This window comes from Cervus elaphus, chromosome 25 (genome assembly GCF_910594005.1).
Source record: "Cervus elaphus chromosome 25, mCerEla1.1, whole genome shotgun sequence".
Lineage (NCBI taxonomy): Eukaryota > Metazoa > Chordata > Mammalia > Artiodactyla > Cervidae > Cervus > Cervus elaphus.
The window spans coordinates 42,929,918-42,955,672 of NC_057839.1; the positions used below are offsets into that span (position 1 = coordinate 42,929,918).

At 41.1% G+C, this 25,755-nt stretch overlaps 2 long non-coding RNA genes across 2 annotated transcripts in view; one reads left to right on the forward strand and one right to left on the reverse strand.

The window, feature by feature from the left end:
- Positions 1-25,755, forward strand: part of LOC122683488 — a 60,814-nt gene that overhangs the window by 5,498 nt on the left and 29,561 nt on the right. The gene's annotated exons all lie outside the window — the stretch shown is intronic.
- On the reverse strand, positions 61-21,797 carry LOC122683489. The gene is made up of 3 exons (XR_006337760.1): positions 21,416-21,797; positions 8,947-9,046; positions 61-164 (listed from the first exon to the last, which is right to left on the reverse strand). It is a non-coding gene; the product is annotated as an uncharacterized LOC122683489 (long non-coding RNA).

A 25,755-nucleotide genomic window follows, 5' to 3' on the forward strand; every position in this document is an offset into this window, starting at 1 on the left:
AAGGTTTTACTGACTATTCCAAGCTTCAGCAACAATCACTTCTCCCATATGAGTTCCCACAGCATCCTTTGGGGTTGTGATCACATGCGATTTTATTTCCAGAAATTTTATTTCCATTTACAAGGAGCCAGTCTGGGTGGGGATCCAGTTCTCAGGGCGATATCCTGTGGGAATAAAATGCACTTAAAAGCTTCACAATGTGTCCCAAGGTTATCTCCTCACCTATCTGCCCTTTAGTTTCCCCTTTCCCTCAGTTTTCCCCTTCTAAAATGGAGATAATAATCTTGTCCTGGTGTTGCAGAAAAGTCAGAAAAAAAAATGTACAGTGCTTTGTATAAGTAGGAAATTAATAAATGGCAGCTGTTATTACATTCCCTTCAATGCCTGGTGAAGAGCACTATACCAAGTAAGTGTTTGAACGATGATCCATAAATTCATCATGGAATGAATGAATGAATGAATTCAAAACCCAAAACCAAGATGGCTTATGCATACCTTGTTTGGAATTATCTATGGCCTGATCACAACAGACTTTACTTAATAAGGCTTTGTAATAGTGGCTTCTTTGGAGGAACCCTTTTGGCAAATCACTTTGATGTTAGGTTTCCCTGGTGGCTCAAATGGTAAAGAATCTGCCTGCAATGCAGGAGACTCAGGTTCAATTCCTAGATGGGGAAGATCCCTTGGAGAAGGGAGTGGCCACCCACTCCAGTATTCTTTCCTGGAGAATTCCATGGACAGAGGAGCCTGGTAGGCTACAGTCCATGGGGTTGCAAAGAGTCAGATGTGACTGAATGCCTAACACTTGATGTTGGCCCTAGATTCCCAAACTCAGATATTTCCTGGTAAGCTTGAGACAGGAGTTTGTTCAGTGTTCTGTCGTCTACATAGTAGGGCAAAGAAAACAAGAGCTCGTATTTGCTACCCCACGGCTGCCCTTCACACCTTTTTTTTAATAGAACATTATTTATTTATTTATTGTTGTTTAGTTGCTAAATTATTTATTTTTGGCTACACTGGATCTTTTTCTATTTTTTAACTGAAGGTAAATTGCCTTACAATGCTGTGTTGGTTTCTGCCGTAGAACAACATGAATCAGCCATAATTATATATTATTATATATAATTATGTTCCCTCCCTCTTGAGCCTGCCTCCCCTTCCCCTACCCTACCCCAGTTGGTCATCACAGAGTGTCAGGCTGGGCTCCCACGCTATACAGCAACTTCCCACCAGCTATCTATTTTACACATGATAGTGTCTGCTGGTCAATGCTACTTTCTCCAGGAAACCCTCCTACACTGTTGGTGGGAGTGTAAACTGATACAGCCATCATGGAGAACAGTAAGGAGATTCCTTAAAAACTAGGAATTAATCTACAATATTACCCAGCAAGCCCACTACTGGCATATACCCTGAGAAAAACATCATTGAAAAAGGCATATGTACCCCAATGTTCGTAGCAGCACTATTTATAATAGCCAGGACATGGAAGCAACCTAGATGTCCGTTGACAGATGAATGGATAAAGAAGATGTGGTACATATACACCATGGAATATTGCCTGCGTGCATGCAAGCTTAATCATTCAGTCATAAGCTTAGTCATTCAGCCGTGTCTGACTCTTTGCGACCCCGTGGATTGTAGCCCACCAGGTCCCTCTGACTCAAATGGTAAAGAATTTGCCTGCAATGCAGGAGACCATCTGCAATGCAGGAGACTCAGGTTCGATCCCTGGGTTGGGAAGATCCCCTGGAGAAGAGAGCAGCCACCCACTCCAGTATTCTGGCCTGGAGAATTCCATGGACCGTATAATCCATGGGGTCGGACACGGCTGAGTGACTTTCAGTGTTTCAAGGATGGTGGTGTTCTATAGGTTAAACCTATTGCATCAGACATTCACTTGTTTTTGTTCAAAGATATGATCTGACCCAAGTTATATTTAAATCTGTGAGGTAGTCAATCGTTATAATAGTCAAATGTGCAATGTTTAAGAGAAACATTATCAGGACAAAAATAGATCAAATTTCACCTTGTGGACATCTTATTACATTTTGTGAAAATCAAAAAATGGTATAAAAAATTTTTTCCTGTTATTATTATGTCACGATATTGAACAGTTTATACTCCAAATTAATCAGCACTAATCCACTAGAATGTAAACTCCATGAGAGCTGGGATTATTTTTTTCCTTAATCCTCCATGACGAAGTAGGCACTTGAAATTTCACTTCACCAGTAATAAACCCAAAGAATGCAAGTTTCCTATAAAACAGAATTTAGATGAGAAATAATAAAGCAGTGAAAGGAAAAATGTAATTCACAGAGAAATTAGCTCATATATTCATAGATATAACTTCTAAAATAATTTTTTAGCATTCAGATATCATCATGTTGTACTTATGATTATGCAAGCAATATAAGAAGCCAAAGATCCTAAATACTAACTTCAAGAGATCGTCATACACTGATATACCAGCACCTCATCACTCATACCTAATTTTTATTTCCTTGCTAAGAGAAAAATGCAGTATCCTAAAAAATTTTAAAAAATCATTATGTTATCTTTTATAATGCCATGAACAGTAATTAAAGATGACGAGGAAAATTTGTGTTACCATGATGAGCAATGTTGTGAGATATAGTTTTTTGTTTCTTTCCAGCAAGTACATTCCATGAGGTATTAAATCTTGGATAGCTGATGCATGAGACTAAAATAGAATAGTATGCCATGAGGAAAACATCAGGAAAATTCTTGACATTTGCCCTCTCGTATTTTTGGTGATCAGATTGTGACATCAGATTTCGCCCTGACATTAGTGGAGAAAACTGTTTAATCAAGCTAACACTGTTACTTCAATTTTTGGTAACTCCTCTAACATTAAATGCTCTTCTTTTCTCTTCATCCTTCCTACAAAAATATTCCCTTTTCAGTCTTTTTGTTCTTTTTCCCTTTACTAACTGCCTGGGGAAAATAGTAAGAGTTATTTTAATTTGAACCCTGTTGCTTTTGGAAGTCTGGAGGTAGAATATGGAAATGACTCTCCTCTTGGGTAATCTCTCATATTTGAGTGTTTATAAATGTACAAATTGTCCAAATTGCAAATCATTCATGTTCTAGTGAATCACCTTGGGGTTTTTGTTTAACTTCATGTACACTATTTTTTAATTAACCATATCCTCCATTCTTGGCACATTCATGATCAATCTGCAAGGTTCTAGTCTTATTTTAAGTTCTCCCATCATTTCTCCCTTCACATTCCATATATGCCATAGATATAAGTCTGTATTCTTGAAAAAGAGTGTTTCTTGTGCGTGCATGCATTATTCCAATACAGAAGTTGTATTATGCTATTTCTTATGTTCGCAGAGAGTATCAAGGATAGATCTTAACAAAACTATTAGAAGAAAATTCTACATCGTTACCTTTGTTTTACTTAATTTTTAGAACTGGTCATCTCTTTTTTCTAACTTTAGTATGGAATAATAGTCAAAGATAATCATAAATATTTAAAATGTACAATGTGATGACATGATATACTGTTGTTTTTATCAGGGAAGTAAGCATTGGGACCTCCCAGCCTGCCATGTTGCTGGCCTACCTCAGGTTGTTTCTAATGGGAGGGCATATACTGAGGCCCTCAGCCTTTTAAAACTGAGTTTTAGTACTTTTGAATACTGAAGAGTGTTCTACCATATTTTACTTGTTCATTCTCCTGGATTTTTTAAAATTAATTTTCATTGGAGTATAGTTGCCTTACAATGTTGTGGTAGTTTCAGGTGTGCGGCACAGTGAGTCAGTTATCAGCTCAGTTCAGTCGCTCAGTCGTGTCCGACTCTTTGCGACCCCATGAGCTGCAGGCCTCCCTGTCCAACACCAACTCCCAGAGTTTACCCAAATTCACGTCCATTGAGTCGGTGATGCCATCCAACCATCTCATCCTCTGTCATCCCCTTCTCCTCCTGCCCTCAATCTCTCCCAGCATCAGGGTCTTTTCAAATGAGTCAGCTCTTCGCATCAGGTGGCCAACGTATTGGGAGTTTCAGCTTCAGCATCAGTCCTTCCAATGAACACCCAGGACTGATCTCCTTTAGGATGGACTCTTTTAGGTTGGATCTGCTTGCAATCCAAGGGACTCTCAAGAGTCTTCTCCAACACCACAGTTCAAAAGCATCAATTCTTCAGCGCTCAGCTTTCTTTATAGTCCAAAACTCACATCCATACATGATCACTGGAAAAACCATAGCCTTGACTAGACGGACCTTTGTTAGACGGAATCAGTTATACAGATACATATAACCACTCTTTTTTAGATTCTTTTCCCATATAGATCATTACAGAGTATTGGGTAGAGTTATCTGTGCTGTAGGGTAGGTTCTTATTAGTATCTGTTTTATACACAGTAATATCTGTTGTCATTGTGCAGTCCCTCAGTCGTGTCCAACTCCTAGCGACCCCATGGGCTGCAGCACGCCAGGCTTCTCTGTCCTTGTCCATCTCAGTCTCCCGTTGAACCCTCCCCCTCTTCTCCCTCGGTAACCATAAGTTCATTTTCTACATCTGTGACTCTATTTTTGTTTTGTAAATAAGCTCACTTGGACCATTTGTTTTAGGTTCCACATATAAACAATATCATATGATATTTGTCTTTCTGTCTGACCTACTTCACTCCATGTGACAGTCTCTAGGTCCATCCATATTGCTGCAGATGGCTTATTTCACTCTTTTTTGTGGCTGAGTAGTATCCTATTGTAAAAATGCACCATATCTTCTTTACCTGTTCCTCTGTCAATGGACATTCTCGTTGCTTCTATTTCTTGGCTGTTGTAAATAATGCTGCAATGAACACTGGGGTGTATGTATCTTTTTGAATTATAGTTTTCTCTAAGTATGTGCCCAGGGGCGGGATTGCTGGGTCATATGCTCTATTTTTAGCTTTTTAAGGACCCTCTATACTTATTGCATCATGTTTTTAACTATTTACACTGCCATAAACAGTGTAGAGGGGTTCCCTTTTCTCCACACCCTTTCCAGCATTTATTGTTTGTAGATTTTTTTGATGATGGCCATCCTTACCCGTGTGAGATGGAATCTTATTGCAATTTCTATTTGCATTTCTCTAATAATTAACAATGCTGAGCATCTTTTCATGAGCTTTTTGTCTAACTGTATGTATTCTTTGGAGAAATGTCTATTTAAATTTTCTGCCCATTTTTTAAAATTTATTTTTGATTGGAGGATAATTGCTTTACAATATTGTGTTGGTTGCTGCCATACATCAACATGAAACGGTTACAGACATACATATGTCCCCTCCCTCTTGAACCTCTTTCCCACCTCCCACCCCATCCCACCCCTCTAGGTAGTCACAGAGCACCAGATTTGAGCTCCCTGTGTCATTCGGCAAATTCCCACCAGCTATTCTATGTATGGTGATGTGTATGTTTCCATGCTACTCTATTTGTCCCACCCTCTCCTTCCCCTAATATGTCCACAAGTCTGTTCCCTATGTCTGTGTCTCCATTGTAGCCCTACAAATAGTTTCATCACTGCCATCTTTCTAGATTTCATATACTGCCCATTTTTTGACTGGTTTGTTTGTTTTTTGGTATTGGCTAAGCTGCACGGCTTGCTGGATCTCAGTTCCCCAACCAGGAATTGAATCTGCCACATGAGTGACAGAGCAGAATCCTAACCACTAGGCAACCAGGGAACTTCCATTCTCTTAGTTTTTGATACCTGTGTTAGTTCTCTGCTACAAGAAACTGCTCTTTAAAAATCTTTATCTGTGTTCCCTTATGGACTTACATGATTGTTTCCCTGGAGAATATGCTGTTTCTTCAAAGGTATATATGTTTTTTACTTTGGTTATTATGACCTATTACAGCAGAAGGGCAGAATCGATTTACACTCCCACCAGCTAGCTCTACATGAAGGCTTCCTTCAGGAACTTCTTCACAGTAAAAATTCAGTATGCTTCCAGTGGCTGTTTGGTATGTCTTAATTTCCAAAGTGGAGGGCTGCAATATCCTCAGATCCTTCATAACTTCATAGTCTGCCTTCTAGCGGAAAAGAGAATTTGACCAAAAGTCCTGGACCTGACCTTTAATGGTCTGAATTAAGTCATCTACTTCATCCCATCCAAACACTGTGGCCAAAAGAATCACATGTGAGAATTAAATAATTGATTGCCCTAAGTAAAATCTTAGTATTCTTACCTAGGGCGAAAAGGATGCTGAGTGGCCAAAAACAAGTTCTCACTGAAGAGTATATTCTTAAAACTACAGCCTTGTGGTTAGGGGATATGATCAACCCATAACCCTAACCCCAGCCATAACTTCTCTGAGCAATATCCAGTAAGTCTCAGTTTTCCGTTTCTACAGAAAAGACCACCTCAAAATGTAACGGCTTAAAACAGCAACCATTTATTTACTCATAATTCTACAAGTGAACTCCGCTGGGTGGTCCTTCTGGGGCTTTTTTTCATCTACAGTTTCTCACGTGGTTACCATCATCTGGTAGTTTATCTGGAGCTGGGAAATCCAAGAGGGCCTCACTCACATTAGCTGGGGCTAACCTCGCCAACAAGATTGCCTGGGTTTCTTACACAGAGGTGATCCAAGAATGCAAGCTTCAGTACAAGAGTACATAGCAAATCTCTGACTCAACATTTGCTGATGTTTCATTGGCCAGAGCATGTCCCATGGCCAAGCCCAAAGTCAATGTGGGAAAGAGTACCAGATACATGATTCATTGTTATTGTTGTTGTTTAGTTGCTAAGTTGTGTCTGAGTCTTTGAGACCCAATGGACTGTAGCCTGCCAGGCTCCTCTATCCATGGGATTTTCCAGGCAAGAATACTGGAGTGGGTTGCCACTTCCTTCTCCAAGGGATCTTCCCAACCCAGGGATCAAACTTGTGTCCCCTGCATTGCACGCAGATTCTTTACTGATGAGACACCAGGGAAGCCAGCCACGATTCATTGGTGGCTGTTAAAATAAGAATCTACCAGGGACTTCCCTGGTGGTCCAGAGGTTAAGACTGCATGCTTCCAAAGTAAGGGGCCTGGGTTCCATCCCTCGCCAGGGTAGTAAGATCCTACATGTGGCTCTACCAAATAAACAAATTTTAAAAAATTTTGCATGTGACTGTGGTTGCACAACTCTGTGAATATACCAAATATCACTGAATTGTGCAAGTAAAGAAAGTGAACTGTATGGTATGTAAATTATAATTCAATAAAAGAAAATTTTTTTTAATCTACCATGCTAGAAGACAGATGTTTCCACGGCATACTACCTTACAATGGTGAGTTTTATTGAGAGTCACCTGGGGAAGAGATACAACTTCCTGGCCAAAACCTGAAACCAAGTAGGACAAGCCCAGAGATAAAAGTTGGCTCTTCTGGCTTGAGGCAGCCTGGGAGACTGAAGGAGCACTGAGGTGATGGCTTTTAAGATGACAACTCCCCAGGCTGGATGACATGACATGAGAGCTCCCCATCATGGGTATTCCAGAAAGGAGCTCAAGATACAGACAGAATACAGGCAATGTGGCTTTGGGCTTTTGCCAGCTCTTTAAAGCTGAAAGACATCTATTGAACAGGTCTTCTGAGCCATGGAAGCAATCTGTGGCAAACAGGGCTGCTGTCCATCCAATGTTCATTCTTCCCTTTGTTCGTAGAACCCCATTTTAATCAAGGAAACAATCTTCTCTGCTTAAAAACTATATTGATCAGCCTCCCTTGACACTCAGCATGACCATGTGAAACAAAGTTTGACTAATCAAATGTAAGTAGAAGTTGTTGGGTAAAAGGTCCAGGAAGGTTGTTTCTAAAAGAAAGGCATAGACTGAAGCCTGTGGTCCTTTCTCTTCTCCCTACCTGGAAAAAGTACATGATCGCTGGAGCTCCAGCAGTCATACTAGACCATGAAATGAACTTGAGAATGGAGCCCTTGTGCTCAGGATGGTGGAAAAGGAAAAATCAGCGTCTGAGTCCCCGGTAACAGACCGGCAGGCTTCTTTTACAAGGGTGAATCAACTCACATTTTTTATGCTGTTCTTTGTTTGAGTTTTTGGTCAATACATATGAACTTAATGCTAACTAGTATATCAAAGTAGGTTGAATAACTTGTATTATGTCAACTGGGCTATTTGTATGGCTTTTTAAAACTTGCTTTTGTTTTCCTTGTGTTCTTTCCTGTTATACCGAAAAGTCTTTTGAAGACGTTCCTCACTGGTGGGTCTATAAACACCTCCTCCCCCTCCAGATTCACTCTTAGTTATTCAGATGGGAAAGATGACCTGGTCTAGAAGCTCCCTTCCCCAGTCGCTCCATTGCTGTTCAAAAGACTCATAAAGTGCCTGTGCTGTCAGGAACAGAGGTCATGCACAGCCTCCACAAAATAGACTTTGCCTGGTGACTCAGACAGTAAAGAATCTGCCTGCAATGCGGAAGGCCCAGGTTCTATCCCTAAGTCAGGAAGATCCCCTGGAGAAGGGAATAGCAACCCACTCCACTATTCTTGCCTGGAAGATCCCATGGACAGAGGAGCCTGGCAGTCTCCAGTCCATGGGGTTGCAAATAATCAGACACAACTGAGCAAATAACACTTTCATTGCTTTCACTTTGGCAAAACTGACTTAACTAGTGCTATTGCGAGTACCCAGTTTGACAGCAGCAGGGACCATTCTTTGGGTGAGCCATTCACCTCTCTGAAGGGAGGCTAACTACCCTGAACTCCTTCCTCTGGGTAGCAGCGTATTTTCACTGAAATGTATTTAGACTGATCTCCTTATCACAATGCTTCTGCCAGCTCCACCATCTGTGGAATTACTGTCATGGTATCCCATACATCATCCCTTATGACCAAGGAATTAACTTCACAACGAAAAAAGGTAGGTAATATTCTCATTCCCATGAGTTCTGCAGATTTTATCATATACTCACCACTGATCAGAAGCAGAAGGTTTTCAAGTATGTAGGAATGACCTATTTGAGTTTCAGTCAATATACATTGCCGCTGCTCTCACAGCCAAAGTACATGAATCTAGGAATGAAGAAACAGAAACGGGATTGTCACCTTTCGTTATTACTCATCAGTCAGTTCAGTTCAGTCGTGTCTGACCCCATGGACTGCAACACACCAGGCTTCCCTGTCCATCACCACCTCCCGGAGCTTGCTCAAATTCATGTCTGTTGAGTCAGTGATGCCACCCAACCATCTCATCCTCTGTCGTCCCCTTCTCTTCCTGCCTTCAATCTTTCCCAGCATCAGGGTCTTTTCAAATGAGTCAGCTCTTCGTATCATGTGGCCAAAGTATTAGAGTTTCAGCTTCAGCATCAGTCCTTCCAATGAATACTCAGGATTGATTTCCTTTAGGACTGACCAGTTTGATCTCCTTGCAGTTACTCCAAATGACCCACTGTCAAATATTACTCCTAATGACCCACTTTCAAATTTTACACTCCCATCCCTGTGCCTCTGGGTTCTGCTGGTTTTGAACCTAGGAAGGAATGATTTCACAATTGACAGTGGCTACTCGGGATCTTCATATCAATGGGTAAACAAGCAAAAAATGGGATAAGTCCTAAACTGGTCCTAAATTGGCCAGAAAGTTTGATCCTGACTGTCAAGGAGAACTCAGTATGCTGAAACACAGCATAAGCAGGAGAAATATGAATGGAATCCAAGAGCTCACAGGAGGGGCTTCCTCTCATGTCAATAGAAGTGATAAACAGACACAGGAGCCAGGAATCAGACTCTGTGAATGAAAGGTTGGGGCCAACTCAGTGAGTGAAGAGCACTAACAAGCTGAGATACTGACTCAAGTCAAAGAGTCCATGACATGGGGAAGTCCCTAAACCCAGTTAGTCTCCTGACTTGGTACAGATACAAGGGATTTAATCTCTACTCATGTTTCCGTCCTCTTTCTAGCCCATGTATGTTTCTGTTTTTTTTTTTACCTATTTTCTGTTTTTCTTTCTCTCTGTTTGTTCCACTGTTATATTGATGACTTTACAATGTGGTCCATCAGCTGTGGAATATTGAGATGGGAACACCATAGAATTAGAGAAATAATGGGCCCTATTAAGAAATCCTGGGACTTCCATGGGAGTCCAGTGGCTAAGCCTTCAAGCTCCCAGTGCAGGGGAGCCAGGTTCCATCCCTGGTCAGAGAACTGGATCCCACATGCCATAACTGAGGGTTCTCACACCACAACAAAGACCCGGTCCAGCTGAATAAATTTTTTTAAAAAAGAAATTCTGATTCAGAATCCTGTTACTATGACCAGTGATGTGATTTGAGTTGTTCTGTGCATTTTTAGGTACATAAGGACTAACTCCCCATGTTAGGTGATTTTCTTGTTTGGCTATGAGATATGGGGATATTATTGAGGGTGAAAATTGAGAGGCCAAGGTGCTGGCTGCAATGAATATTCATCAGGCTTTTTCATCCCCTAACAGCCTCCCCAGCCTCCACTCCTCTCAATTTTAAGGTGATATAGGTGGGATTCAGTGCTCTGCCCCCTGCCTCCTGTGGAAGTCAGGTCACTTTTCATTTATTACAAAATGTAAGTGCATGCATTTATTTTTCAACATATACCAAAAGTATCATCATTGTTTAGTTGCTAAGTCACATTTGACCCTTTTGCAACCACATGAACTTCTCCTCTGTCCGTGGGATTTCCCAGGCAAGATACTGGAGTGGGTTGCCATTTCCTCCCCCAGGGGGTCTTCCCGACCCAGGGATCAAACCCATGTCTCCTGCACTGTCGGGCAGATTCTTACCACTGAGCCACCAGGGAAGCCCATCCAAAGAGTTAGGTACTGCTAATAATTAAGAGGAAAGTTCTCTACTACTGAGGATTTCTGTTGTAAGACCTAAAAAAATGAGCATGGAATAGTCATAGAGTGAACTCCAAGTAAATTACTAATGTGTCAGGTTTTTAGACTTCAGCCAGTCCCATCTTTTTATTTCACAGACACAAGAGAGCCTCGCAAGTTCAGGGCATGCCCAGTGCCACCCAGTGAAGCCAAACCAAGGACTAAGGCATCATGACCCTGTCATTCCTCAGTAGGATACATCTTCTTGTCTCATCATACATTACGTTATTAAGAACTTCGAGCATTTTTGTTCTGAGCCTGAAGTGTGTGGGGGTGTTACTCAGTGATTGTTTAGAATTTGACCTGATTTTCTAAATGTTCTAAATTCTGAATTTCATCAAGTCATTTTTTTTCTTACAAAATCTCAAAGCTTATTTTTTTAGGAAAAGATGGTTTTAATTGGGTTTTGATTCTACTTGATTTATCCTCTCCTAGTGAATCACTTGTTCTTCAAAGTCCTCGTGTTCCCCACTGCCATCGTGAGTAGCCACCCTTCTATTTCTCAACAGGAGTTATTTTTAAGCTGCTAGAGCTACACAGATCAAATGGAGCCTTTGGTTGACACATCTTTTACACGACCAGTTACTGGGCTTTGGGGAAAGATTCACATTGTGTAAAATTTGCATTGAGGGAGTCATATTTTCATCACAGCTATTCAAAGATGAGGAAGCAAAATACTAGATTGTTTTCTTCTTTGGACAAGGAAAAACCATGAAGATCTAGTTCAAGAAAACTAAAAAACAAATTTCAATACCCAAAAGGCATTCTGTATTCTGGAAGAAACTTTGCCCACACAGTGTGCAGAGCTTCAGGGCTTGGGCGATCCTAAAACCTCAGATGCACAACGGACCCTGTGTGGATGTTGCTATAAACTGGGAAAGCGTATTCAGAGTAGGCATAGAATTGGAACCCCAGGCAGGTTTTGGATGCTTACAGTTAGGAGAGAAAGAAGATGTTCTAAAATGTACCCGGGATTTGTTTTGATCAGGTGTGGTGAGGTGATAAGGGGCTTCCCAGGTAAAGAATCTGCCTGCCAATGCAGGAGATGAGACATGGGTTTGATCCCTGGATCAGGAAGATCCCCTGGAGAAGGAAATGACACTACTCACTCCAGCATTCTTGCCTGGAGAATCCCATGGGCAGAGGAGCCTGGTGGTCTACAGTACATAGGGCTGCAAAGAGTTGGACATGACTGAGCAACTGAGCATGGTGAGGTGATAGCTGTCTTTGAAAGCACAGTTCACCACTTACCTTTCCCAAGAAATGGGGTGTGACACAGCCCCCAGCACCACATGGGGAAGCACCAAGTCAGTCAGTGGGTCAAGAGACAGGAGAGAAGGAGAAAGTAAGAAAGAGCTTTTATTGTGGTTTCTGCGGGAAGGAATGGGTGAGGCAGGGTTGGCAAGCTTGAACAAGCATAGAATCAAATCGTTTGACATTTTGTAACAGGATTCCAGGCTGTAGGAGTGGTCTCCTGTTGTCCAGATCTCGATTTTTAAGGCAGGGAAATTGGTTTGGTGTCTACTGGCTGGGGACAGGGGCTTTGGATGGATTAGTATACATAGGAAAGTTCCGCTCAGAGGTGAGTTGCTTCCTATCTCTAGGAAGCGGTTCATCCTGGAGGGTCAAGTCTCTCTCTAGACAGTAAGACCTCCCCAAGATGTCAAAGTATCAGAAAATACAGAAAGTAAAGACATGATTAACACAGAAGGCAACTATTGAGAAAGTCATTCTTAGACAAGGTTAACCAAAGATAAAATATCACAGTAGAGCTCTTTGATATTCATTGTCATGGAGTGGGGGGGTGGCGGGAAGCAAGACAAAAATCTACAAAATCTGTGGATTTTACATGGGGTTTTGTCCTGGACATTAATCAGTGCTGCTAAGATATATTACTGAAATAATCCCCTAAATGACCAAAGTATAATTAAGTTCAGGAAGTTTAACTTTAGTGTAAGGAAAGGCTAGAGATCTCTTAAGAAAATTAGACATACCAAAGGAACATTTCATGCGAAGATGGACACAATAAAGGACAGAAATGGTATGGACCTAACAGAAGCAGAAGAGATTAAGAAGAGGTGGCAAGAATACACAGAAGAACTATACAAAAAAGATCTTCACGACCCAGATAATCATGACAGTGTGATCACTCACCTAGAGCCAGACATCCTGGAATGTGAATTCAAGTGGGCCTTAAGAAGCATCACCACAAACAAAGTTAGTGGAGGTGATGGAATTCCAGTTGAGCTATTTCAAATCCTGAAAGATGATGCTGTGAAAGTGCTGCACTCAATATACCAGCAAATTTGGAAAACTCAGCAGTGGCCACAGGACTGGAAAAGGTCAGTTTTCATTCCAATCCCAAAGAAAGGCAATGCCAAAGAATGCTCAAACTACGACACAAGCACTCATCTCACACACTAGCAAAGTAATGCTCAAAATTCTCCAAGCCAGGCTTCAGCAATATGTGAACTGTGAACTTCCAGATGTTCAAGCTGGATATAGAAAAGGTAGAGGAACCAGAGATCAAATTTGCAACATCTGTTGGATCATCAAAAAAGCAAAAGAGTTTCAGAAAAACATCTGCTTTATTGACTATGCCAAAGCCTTTGACTGTGTGAATCACAACAAACTGTGGAAAATTCTTCAAGAGATGGGAATACCAGACCACCTGACATGCCTCCTGAGAAATCTGTACTCAGGTCAAGAAGCAACAGTTAGAACTGGACATGGAACAACAGACTGGTTCCAAAGAGGGAAAGGAGTAGGTCAGGCTGTATATTGTCACTCTGTTTATTTAACTTATATGCAGAGTACATCATGAGAAATGCAGGGCTGGATGAAGCACATGCTGGAATGAAGATTGCAGGGAGAAATATCAATAACCTCAGATATGTAGATAACACCACACTCATGGCAGAAAGCGAACTAAAGAGCCTCTTGATGAAAGTGAAAGAGGAGAGTGAAAAAGCTGCCTTAAAACTCAACATTCTGAAAACTAAGATCATGGCATCTGGTCCCATCACTTTATGGCAAATAGATGGGGAAAAAGTGGAAACAGTGACACACTTTACATCTTTGGGCTCCAAAATCATTGCAGATGGTGACTGCAGCCATGAAATGAAAAGATGCTTGCTCCTTGGAAGAAAAGTTATCACCAACCTAGACAGCATATTAAAAAACAGAGACTAGACATTGCCAAAAAGGTCCATCTTGTCAAAGCTATAGTTTTTCCAGTAGTCATGTATGGATGTGAGAGTTGGACTATAAAGAAAGCTGAGCACCAAAGAATTGATGCTTTTGAAATGTGGTGTTGGAGAAGACTCTTGAGAGTCCCTTGTACAGCAAGAAGATCCAACCAATCCATCTTAAAGGAAATAGTCCTGAATATTCATTGGAAGGACTGATGCCGAAGCTGAAACTCCAGTATTTTGGGCGCCTGATGCGAAGAACTGATTCATTTGAAAAGACCCTGATGTTAGGAAAGATTGAAGGCAGGAGGAGAAGGGGACACCAGAGGATGAGATGGTTGGATGGCATCACCGACTCAATGGATATGAGTTTGAGTAAACTCTGGGAGTTGCTGAGCGACAGGGAGGCCTGGCGTGCTGCAGTCTATGGAGTCTCAGAGAGTCAGACACGACTGAGCTACTGAACTGAACTGAACTGAAGGATAGATGGATGCTTTACCTTTCTCTGTCTCAGTTCAAAATATATGTATATATTTCCTTCTACATCAGTATTTTTTCATTTAGAGGTATATTACTTTTCCAATATCAATTTTCCTTCTTTCCTAGGTTCGGGTTTAATTTAATAGAATAAAAATTGAAATGTGTTTATCAGTAAAACCTATCAGAGTAGCTAGGAATTGAAAACAATCTAAATATATGAAACTAAGAGATTAAGTTAATCATGAGATATCCATACAATGAAAAATGAAACAGACATTTAAAATAATGTTGCTGAAGAACAATGAGTATTTTCAATCTACTTAATGAAAAATGTAAAATGCAAAGTTTTGTATTCTCTGTGATCTGCTTTTCTGAAGAAAAAAAAAAGTATTTACATGCATTAAAAAAGGTGGGAGAGGGGCTGGGAGGATACTGAGGGTATGCACCATGATAGAATCCAAGTTATATGAGTTGTGAAGTTATAGTTGATTGATTTTCTTCTTTCTCCCATATTTGTATTCTTAAAATTTCTATATAAAGTATGTATTATTTGTATAAAAATGAGAAAATGAAAAATATTGCTTATTTTTATTATATTGGAGCTTCTTTTCCCAAAGACATTTTCTCCTACTGCTGGTTCTGCCGGGTCACAAAGCTCCAATGGCTGGGCAGCTGGGGTCACAGCCTAGACCCACTGCAGAGACATTTTATATTCCAGACCACATTTAAAGAAGGGGAAAAAAAACAGTGACAGTCTGTCCCTCAGTCGTATCCGACTCTTTGCAACCCCATGGACTGTAGCCTGCCAGGCTTCTCTGTCCATGGGGATTCTCCAGGCAAAAATACTTGAGTGGGTTGCCATTTCCTTCTCCAGAGGAACTTCCAAACCCAGGGATTGAACTCGTGTCTCGTTTCCTGCATTGGCAGGTGGATTCTTTACTGCTGAGCCACCAGGGAGAAAGTGAAAGTAAAAGTCACTCAGTCGTGTCCAACTCTTTGCAACTCCATGGACTCTACAGTCCATGGGAATCTCCAGGCCAGAATACTGGAGTGGGTAGCCTTTCCCTTCTCCAGGGGATCTTCCCAACCCAGAGATTGAACCCAGGTCTTCCACATTGCAGGCAGATTGTTTACCAGCTGAGCCAAAAGGGAAGCCCAAGAATACTGGAGTGGGTAGCCTATCCCTTTCCCAGCAGATCTTCCAGACCCAGGAATCAAACCGGGGTCTCCTGCATTGCAGGCAGATTCTTTACCAACTGAGCTATGAGGGAAGCCCTAAAGTCATCAGGGAAGCCCTATTCAAAACTGGTGCCCAAATGGGATGTGCCTCCAAAACTCACAGAGCCTCACCAAGCTTTGTACTTCATCCTTAGTGGTGAGAGACGGGATGCAACAACACATCTCTCACTGTAAAAGAAATATCCCCAAATACCTCGATCACTGGACTCTAGAAAGGCACCAAGATGGCAAGCCCTAATCTTTCTCGGGGCTTACTTTTCATGCTTGGGCATGCATGTGTCTTGCCAAGGCATCCAAGGAATTTTCTACTTCCTGAACATCAAATCCCATTAGCATAATTCCATCTACCATGGAATATCAAAATAACCATTCTTTCTCCAAACTATACTGTGATAGCAGAAGAACTGATAAATATGGAATGTGATATATATTCCAAACAACTTGGATAATATACAAGGCTGCCAAACCAGGACCAAGTATAGTCAACATGTGAAATCTGGAATCCTGCTGGAATTTTGTTGTTGTTTTTTAGTCGCTCAGTTGTGTCCAACTCTTTGCGACCCCATAGACTGCAGCACACCAAGCTTCCCTGTCCTTCACCACCTCCCAGAGCTTGCTCAAACTCATGTCCATTGAATCCATCCAACCATCTTGTCCTCTGTCATCCCCTTCTCCTCCTGCCTTCAATCTTTCCCAGCATCAGGGTCTTTCTAATGAGTTGACTCTTCCCATCAGGTGGCCAAAGTATTGGAGCTTCAGCTTCAGCAACAGTCCTTCCAATGAATATTCAGGACTGATTTCCTTTAGGATTGACTAGTTTGATCTCCTTGCAGTCAAAGAAACTCTCAAGAGTCTTCTCCAACACCACATTTCAAAAACATCAATTCTTCTGTGCTCAGCCTTCTTTATAGTCCAACTCGCACATCCATACATAACTACTGGAAAAACCACAGCTTTGACTAGATGGACCTTTGTTGGCAAAATAGTATCTCCGGTTTTTAATATGCTACCTAGGCTTGTCATAGCTTTTTTTCCAAGAAGCAAGTGTCTTTTAATTTCATGGCTGCTGTCACCATCTGCAGTGATTTTGGAGCCCAATAAAATAAAGTCTGCCACTGTTTCCATTGTCTCCCCATCTATTTGCCATGAAGTGATGGGATGCCAGGCTGTTCGTTTTTTTTGAATGTTGAGTTTTAAGCCAGCTTTTTCACTCTCCTCTTTCACTTTCATCAAGATGCTCTTTATTTCTTCTTTGCTTTCTGCCATAAGGGTGGTGTCATCAGCATATCTGAGGTTATTGATATTTCTCCTGGCAATCTTGATTCCAGCTTGTGCTTCATCCAGCCCTGCATTTCTCATGATGTACTCTGCATATAAGTTAAATGAACAGGGTGACAATATACAGCTTTGACATAATCCTTTCCCTATTTGGAACCAGTCTGTTGTTCCATGTCCAGTTCTAACTGTTGCTTCTTGACCTACATACAGATTTCTAAGGTGGTCTGGTATTCCCATCTTTTGAAGAATTTTCCACAGTTTGTTGTGATTCACACAGTCAAAGGCTTTGGCATAGTCAATAAAGCAGAAGTCGATGTTTTTCTGGAACTCTCTTGCTTTTTCGATGATCCAACAGATGTTGGCAATTTGATCTCTGGTTCCTCTGCCTTTTCTAAATCCAGCTTGAACATCTGGAAGTTCACGGTTCATGTACTGTTGAAGCCTGGCTTGGAGAATTTTGAGCATTCCTTTGCTAGCATGTGAGATGAGTGCAATTGTGCAGGAGTTTGAGCATACTTTAGGATTGGAATGAAAACTGGCCTTTCCCAGTCCTGTGGCCACTGCTGAGTTTTCCAAATTTGCTGGTATATTGAGTGCAGCATTTTCACAGCATCATCTTTTAGGATTTGAAATAGCTCAACTGGAATTCCATCACCTCCACTAACTTTGTTTGTAGTGGTGCTTCTTAAGGCCCACTTGACTTCACATTCCAGGATGTCTGGTTCTAGGTGAGTGATCACACCATCATGGTTATCTGGGTAAGGCCTTTACCCTAGGCTAAGAAGCCTAGCAAGCCTAAGTATTGCACTGACTCTTGAACACTTCATCCTTTACCCCTCAGTTGGACCAGCACTGAGGTCACATTGCCATCTGGTTCCCGAAGAGTATCCTTTCTTTTTAAATTAATTTTCTTTGGAATATAGTTGCTTTACAATATTGTGTTAGCTTCCACTGTGCAGCAAAATGAATCAGCCATACATACACAAATCTCCCCTCCCCTTTGGACTTCTTTCATTCAGGACACCACAGTGCATTAAGCAGAGTTCCCTGTGCTAAGCAAGCGTCTCCAACCTCCGGGATCTAATGCCTGATGATCTGAGTTGGAGCTGATGTAATAACAATAGAAACAAGGTGCATAATAAATGTAATGCAATTGAATCATCCTGAAACCGCCCCCTCCAGCCCCAGTCTGTGGAAAAACTGTCCTCCATGAAACTGATCCCTAGTGCCAAAAAGGTCGGAGACTGCTGCTATACAATGTGGTCTCTATTAGTTATCTATTTTATACATAGTATCAAGACATAAACATAGAGATCAAATATATGGATGCCAAGGGGGGAAAGTGTGGGGGAGGAATCCGGAGATTGGGATTGACGGGTAAACCCTGTGAGTATTCTTAAATCTATGTTCAGAGGTTTCCATTTCTCTCGTATCATCTAGGGTTGTTAGAAAAAGCCAGGTGACTCCACAGTCTTTACAAACATTACTGTCACCATAGCAACTAAGTCCCATGGCCACTTGATCTCCCATGCCTTCACTCTTCCACCTGCACTTTACTTGTGGATGCCACTCCGTGATGATTTGCATGGTCATGATCCACTACAGGCTATGAGCTTCCCATGGCCCATATCCCCTTGCCTTGTTAAGGAAGCGGTCTCTGTGTTTCTTGAACACATACACAACCCAATCCCAAAATCTGTTTCAAGGATCTGTTTTCTATGTATAAAGTGAGCAACTATGAATTATCACCGGGTGTTGTCTCTTAGCTCAATAATCCCACACAGAACACCAGAAATAAAACACAGATGGCAAGAGTCCCCTCATTTTAGAGACACCGGATCATATTACATCACTTTTCAGTCTGAAATGTCTAATCTGTCATTCCCTGGCTAACGTCTCTTCTCTCTCCATCCTCACCTGGCTATCACTTAAGCATTTCCTTGAGGGAACTTAATTCCTTGCTTTCTCCCTAAATTTAGTATCAGTGTGCTGCTTCAAACAAAGTCAGTGCTTTTTCCAAGAAGAATATGAGTGGATTTAATTTCTTTAATTATTTTAGCAGCATGTAACTCAATGATGACCTCATAAAACATATGAAAATTTTCATAATCATGGGAATTCCCTGGCTGTCTAGCAGTTAAGACTCCCGAACTTCTACTGCAGGGGGCTCCAGTTCAATTCCTGGTCAGGGAACTGAGATCGCACATGCCACACAGCACAGCCAAAACAGATAAATAATAAAATTCGCCCCCAAATTTATCATATCCTTTAGACATTGAATGTTTACTATATGGTTTATATACCTTGTCTCATTTAATCTTCACAATACCACGAAACGGGGTCTCCTGCATTACAGGCGGATTCTTTACCAACTGAGCTATCAGGGAAGCCCATATACTATCTTTAAGCCCCATTTATCTATGAGGAAACTGAGGCTTAGAGAGTTTAAGTAACACGCTTAAGGTCACACAGCTGGGAAATGAAAAAACCAGCTCTATTTGATCCTAAAGCCACGAGGCTCCACAGCTTCTTTCAATAGTGTTTACAGAATGGGTAGCCAGATGAGGGGCTTCCCAGGTGGCTCAGTGATAAAGAATCTGCCTGCAAAGCAGGAGACTCAGGAGATGCCGGTTCGATTCCTGGGTCAGGAAGATACCCTGGCGAAGGAAATGGCAACCCACTCCAGTAATCCTGCTTGGGAAATCCCGTGGACAGAGAAGCCTGACCATTCACGGAGTCACAAGTCATACACAATTTAGCAACTAAACCACCGACCATGGTTTTCCAGTAGTGTGAGATGTGAGAGATGTGAGAGCCAGGTCATAAAGAAGACTGAGCACTGAAGAAATGATGCTTTCAAATTGTGGTGTTGGAGAAGACTCTTGAGAGTCCCTTGGACTGCAAGGAGACCAAACCAGTCTATCCTAAAGGAAATCAGTCCTGAATATTCATTGGAAGGACTGTTGCTGAAGCTGAAGCTCCAATACTTTGGCCACCTGCTGGGAAGAGTCGGCTCATCAGAAAGACCCTGATGCTGGGAAAGATTGAAGCAAAAGGAGAAAGGCGCAGCAGAGGATGAGATGGTCAGATAGCATCACCAACTCAATGGAGATGTATCTGAGCAAACTTCAGGAGATAGTGGGGTCAGAGGAGCCTGGTGTGCTACAATCCATGGGGCCACAAAGAGCCGGACAGGACTCAGCAACTAAATAACGACAATAGGAAAACCACAGGGATAGTTAATACACTAGGCTCAAAAGGGACATATAAGGCAGAGACCACTGGAAATCAGAAGAGAACTGGGTAGAGATCCCCTGAAGAGACCACCTTTTGTTGAGAGACACATCTAGCCCAAGGTGACCTTGAAGGGAGAGAGCCAGAGGAATAAATATCTGAATAAATATCAGACACAACTCAGAGACTAAACCACCACCAACTAGATAAGGAGCCCCAATAAACACTACCCATAGTGTTTCCACATTATTTTATTGACCCCAAACAAAATTTCCTGGCATTGTCACTAACCCTTTATATCAGACTTCACTCTTATATCTTCATCAATGGTTACTGGTTAACAGACACCAACTCTGGCTAAATTTATCAAAGATAAAGGGATTTGTTGAAAGGTTAGGTTAGTCCACAGAATTTAAGTGGCAGCTGACCAGAAAATCTTGGAAAGGATCAGAATCCAGGCAAAACCAGGAAATAACAGATGGCCTCTTAAGACCTCCATCATTGGGATGAATCAGCTTCAACTATTTTCAGTCCTTGTGTCACTCTGCTTCAAGCCTCAAATTCCAGGGAGAGTCTGACTGACATCATTTGGATCCCCTGTCCAGCCCCAAGCCAGGGGATAGGGGGTGGAGGAAGGACGGGGCATCGTGATTGGCAGTCCCACCAAGACTGCATTCCAGAAAGGGAAACAGAGGGACAGTAACCAAAAAAGGCTTCTCAGGTGCTAGTCTGGCAAATGTAAAGTATCTGCTGCGATGACTTTAACACGTCTATGATCAGACAGAACGATTTATACACTTGAAAATATTCAAAGAATTGCACAATAGAGGCAATTCCTAAAGAAAGGGTCCGAAGCATTGAGAGTACTGCTTCTCCAAAGGACCACTTTTAATAAACTAAATAAATGAAAGATTATAAACGAAATTTCTCATGATCGTCTAGTGTTGTCTTAAATTACTTTTATGCAATGTTACTTCAATGCATGCCAACATAAAACTAGGGGTAAAAAAATCCTTAGATTTATAGCACTTATACAATTATAAAGTCACATCAAAGTTTAACATTCAATTCAAAGAAAACAACAAACCAATAAAATTCAAATTACTCACATAAGATTTAACAGGTGCTATTTTCCTGAAGCTAAGCTGTGACAGGAACGCAGCACTGACTGCTATATTTTGGGTATTCTGGAGTTCAGCTCGGCTGTGCCACTGCATGCCTTGTGATGACTCAATTCCCTCTTATTTATCCCTTCAATCCCCTGGGAAAGCTTTTGACAGCAGGACCAGGTCATTGCTTGGCCTTCGTTTGGTGTGAAAATATCTGTGCTCTTTTCTTATTAGCCCATGATAATGACAGTGGTGTTGCTAGATATTAATGAATAAAAAACACAAATGTAAACAGAAGCATAGAAATTCTTGGCAGTATTCAGTTATGATCTGGTCGCTCAGATGATCCATAATATGCTGATATTAAATTTTTGAGATACCTTAGAAATATAAATGCAACTTTTAAACTATCTAGTGTAGGGACTTCCCTGGTGGTCCAGGGGCTAAGACTCGATGCTCCCGTTGCCGGGGACCAGGGTTTGATCCCAGCTCAGGGAGCTAGATCCCACATGCTGCAATAAGCATTTGCATGCTCAGCTAAGATCCTGCATGCCACAATGAAGATTTTAGACCCAAAGTCCCACAACTAAGACCCAGCATAGCCAAATAAAATAAATAAATATTAAAAAAAAAAACTAACTAATGGAGAATCTGAGACTATGTCCTTGGAACCCCAGGAATCATGACCCTCCCCCCAGTCTGAGAAACAGTGGTTTAGGTCAATGGTATCATCCTTGGTATAAATGTGTACCCTCCTAAGATAAACCCTTTGAAGGGTATAACAATGATTTGCTGCTGTAAATTGCTAGATATGTATTTGGTGTAAAATTTCCACATCCATTCTGATAGTTGTTAGGCCCTTTTGATATTCCATAAATGTATTTTAAAAAGAAAAATACCTTACAGCCTTCTGATAACCTCTTTTAAGTAGGGGAAAGCTCTAATTTCCAAGCTTTTATGTATGTAAATATATTAATATATATTTGTCAAATTGTATGAAAAAGCATACAAATTGAGTTCACGAGCAGAGGTTAGTATTCAGATCACCCTTCTAATTATGAATTGCCAATAATTAGCTATTCTTCTAAGTAAATACACATGTGGGAAATTTTACTATCTAGTGACTGTGAAACATGGTGTTTAATGTTGAAATATTTCTCATCCAGTAAGACTAAATGACATTCCGTTCTATTTAAAAAGATCAACTCAACATAACCAAATTTTGCATGCACTGACATTCTAAAAGTTACTTCAAATTATATGGCTGAGTTACACTAAGAACTACAGCATCTTTTCAAAAAGGACAAAGCACTGATAGTTATGAAGAAATGCTTTTATAGTGAGATAGGAGTGCCCCAAGAATATTGACATTTTGCATTATATTTCTAAAATAATCCCAAAAAACTATATATTAGCATGTTGTAGATTATTTGGTTGAGCACCTGTGTTATAACAATGAGAAAGCTTTTGATTTTCACTGGTAAAATCAGACTCTTTAATTTATGATTATGCCTTATTTACAAGTGGATTGGAAACATGAATACTACTGAGAATATTTCAGTGAAGAGTAACTCTCAGATCGTCCATGTAGGAAAAGGCAATCTTGTGTGCACTGGTTCTAAAGGACAGCATGATTCTGATGACAGATTAACAGAATTATCAGTATTCAAAATGCTAGGTTTGTGAAGAAAGTCTACACAGAAACCCCCTCTTAATATTTAGTTTCATTGCACAGAATACAGTTATCATTAACTTCCACAATCAGGTATTTAAAAGGTTTACCTTTAATAGGAGTATGTTCAGGGTAAAATGTTCTGTTGACATTTTATATCTCTGTATGAAAACTTCCTTGATGAAGTTGGTCATACTGAAAGAATGTAGGATTGGTCAAGTTTATTTGCACAGTTCAAAATGAATTAAGAGGTAGGTAGTAACTAAAAAAATTTCTAGAGATTTCTATATTATCTATCACTTTTACAGTAGCTTATTTTTTTTCCACTTACTTTTATTAATTGGAGGCTAATTACTTTACAATATTGTAGTGGTTTTTGCCATACATTGACATGAATCAGCCATGGATTTACATGTGTTCCCCATCCTGAACCCCCCTCCCACCTCCCTTCCCATCCCAACCCTCTGGGTCTTCCCAGTGCACCAGCCCTGAGCACTTGTCTCATGCATCCAACCTGGGCTGGTGATCTGTTTCACCCTTGATAGTATACTTGTTTCAGTGCTATTCTTTCAGAACATCCCACCCTCGCCTTCTCCCACAGAGTCCCAAAGTCTGTTCTGTACATCTGTGTCTCTTTTTCTGTTTTGCATATAGGGTTATCATTACCATCTTTTTAAATTCCATATATATGCGTTAGTATACTGTATTGGTCTTTATCTTTCTTGCTTACTTCACTCTGTATAACGGGCTCCAGTTTCATCCATCTCATTAGAACGGATTCAAATGAATTCTTTTTAATGGCTGAGTAATATTCCATGGTGTATATGTACCACAGCTTCCTTATCCATTCGTCTGCTGATGGGCATCTAGGTTGCTTCCATGTCCTGACTATTATACACAGTGCTGCGATGAACACTGGGGTGCACGTGTCTCTTTCAGATCTGGTTTCCTCGGTGTGTATGCCCATAAATGGGATTGCTGGGTCATATGGCAGTTCTATTTCCAGTTTTTTAAGGAATCTCCACACTGTTCTCCATAGTGGCTGTACTAGTTTGCATTCCTACCAACAGTGTAAGAGGGTTCCCTTTTCTCCACACCCTCTCCAGCATTTATTTTCTGAAGGCTGTCTTTTCACCTTGCTTATAGTTTCCTTTGTTGTGAAAAAGCTTTTAAGTTTAATTAGGTCCCATTTGTTTATTTTTGCTTTTATTTCCAATATTCTGGGAGGTGGGTCATAGAGGATCTTGCTGTGATTTATATCAGAGAGTGATTTGCCTATGTTCTGCTCTAGGAGTTTTATAGTTTCTGGTCTTACAATAGCTTATGAGTAAAAATTACAGTAACTTATAAGAGAAAATTACATAATTTTTGAAATATCAGAAAATCTCTGGATGATCCCCGAGTTAGCTGTGAGTTACAAGTGGAGGAAACATCCTACTGAAAGTGTCAAGCTTGTCAGGGTCTTCATTTCCTATCTGGATACAAATCTGCTTACAAGCATCATGTGATGAAGTACAATGGGTGGGCTTTGAAACCTGCTAGGTCTGGGACTGAACATAGGCATTGACATTTATGAACTGTGTGGTGTAAGGCATGTTCTTAACCACTCAACTTGTTTCTTTATCCAGGTAAAAAGAGTGATAAGATTTGCCTGTAGGAGTTAGATGACTAGGTTTCCTTTCTGGCTCTCTTATTGGTCTGCAATCTGACATACCAAATGAATTCATCAACCCTATTTATCTTCAAGTGAAAATGAAGGTTTTAGTGGTTCTCAACAGAACGTTATTTCCTCCCATCCCGGGGTCATCTGGAAACATGTGGGGTGGTTTTTTTGTTGTTTAGTCATTCTGTTGTGTCTGACTCTTTTATGACCCCATGGGAGCCTGCTAAGCTCCTCTGTCCATGTGATTTCCAAGGCAAAAATACTGGAGTGGGATGCCATTTCCTTCTCCAGGGGATCTTCCCAAACCAGGAATCAAACCTGCATTTCCTGAATTGGCAGGTGGAGTCTTTACCACTGAGCCACCAAGGAAGCCCTGTGGGGTGGTTTTGGTTGTCACAAGAACTAAGGGAATCAAAAATGCTAAATGTCCCTGGAAATAGTTCCTAAAGCAACTCACTGCGGAAGGTAGAGGAACCTCACATTTAATGAGCATGGTTACAGGTTGTTATTTAGTCGCTCAGTCGTGTCTGACTCTTTTGTGACCTCATGGACAGTAGCCTGCCAAGCTCCTCTGTCCATGGGATTTTCCAAGCAACATTACTGAAGGGGGTTGCCATGCCCTCCTCCAGGGGATCTTCCCAACCCAGGGACTGAACCTGTGTCTCTTATGTAAGTCTCCTGCATTGGAAGTCGGGTTATTTACCACTAGCACTACCTGGGACATGCCAAACCTCTGTGACGTATCCTATTTTTCTTAATATATAGATGATGAAATCAACCCATAGCTCCAAGAATACTTTTCTTCCAGTCTAGGTGATGTGAATTATGTATGTGTCTGCTTGTTTGTGTGTGTTTCCAAAATCACAGAAAAGGAGTACAACATAAAGATGAGAATCAAACACCACCTGTTCTGAATCCCTCCCCATCTGCCTTCAGGGCACAGAGCCCCGCACACCCCACCACCACACAAGGTTTCTGAAGCTTCCACCTGTCAGCATCCAGGCC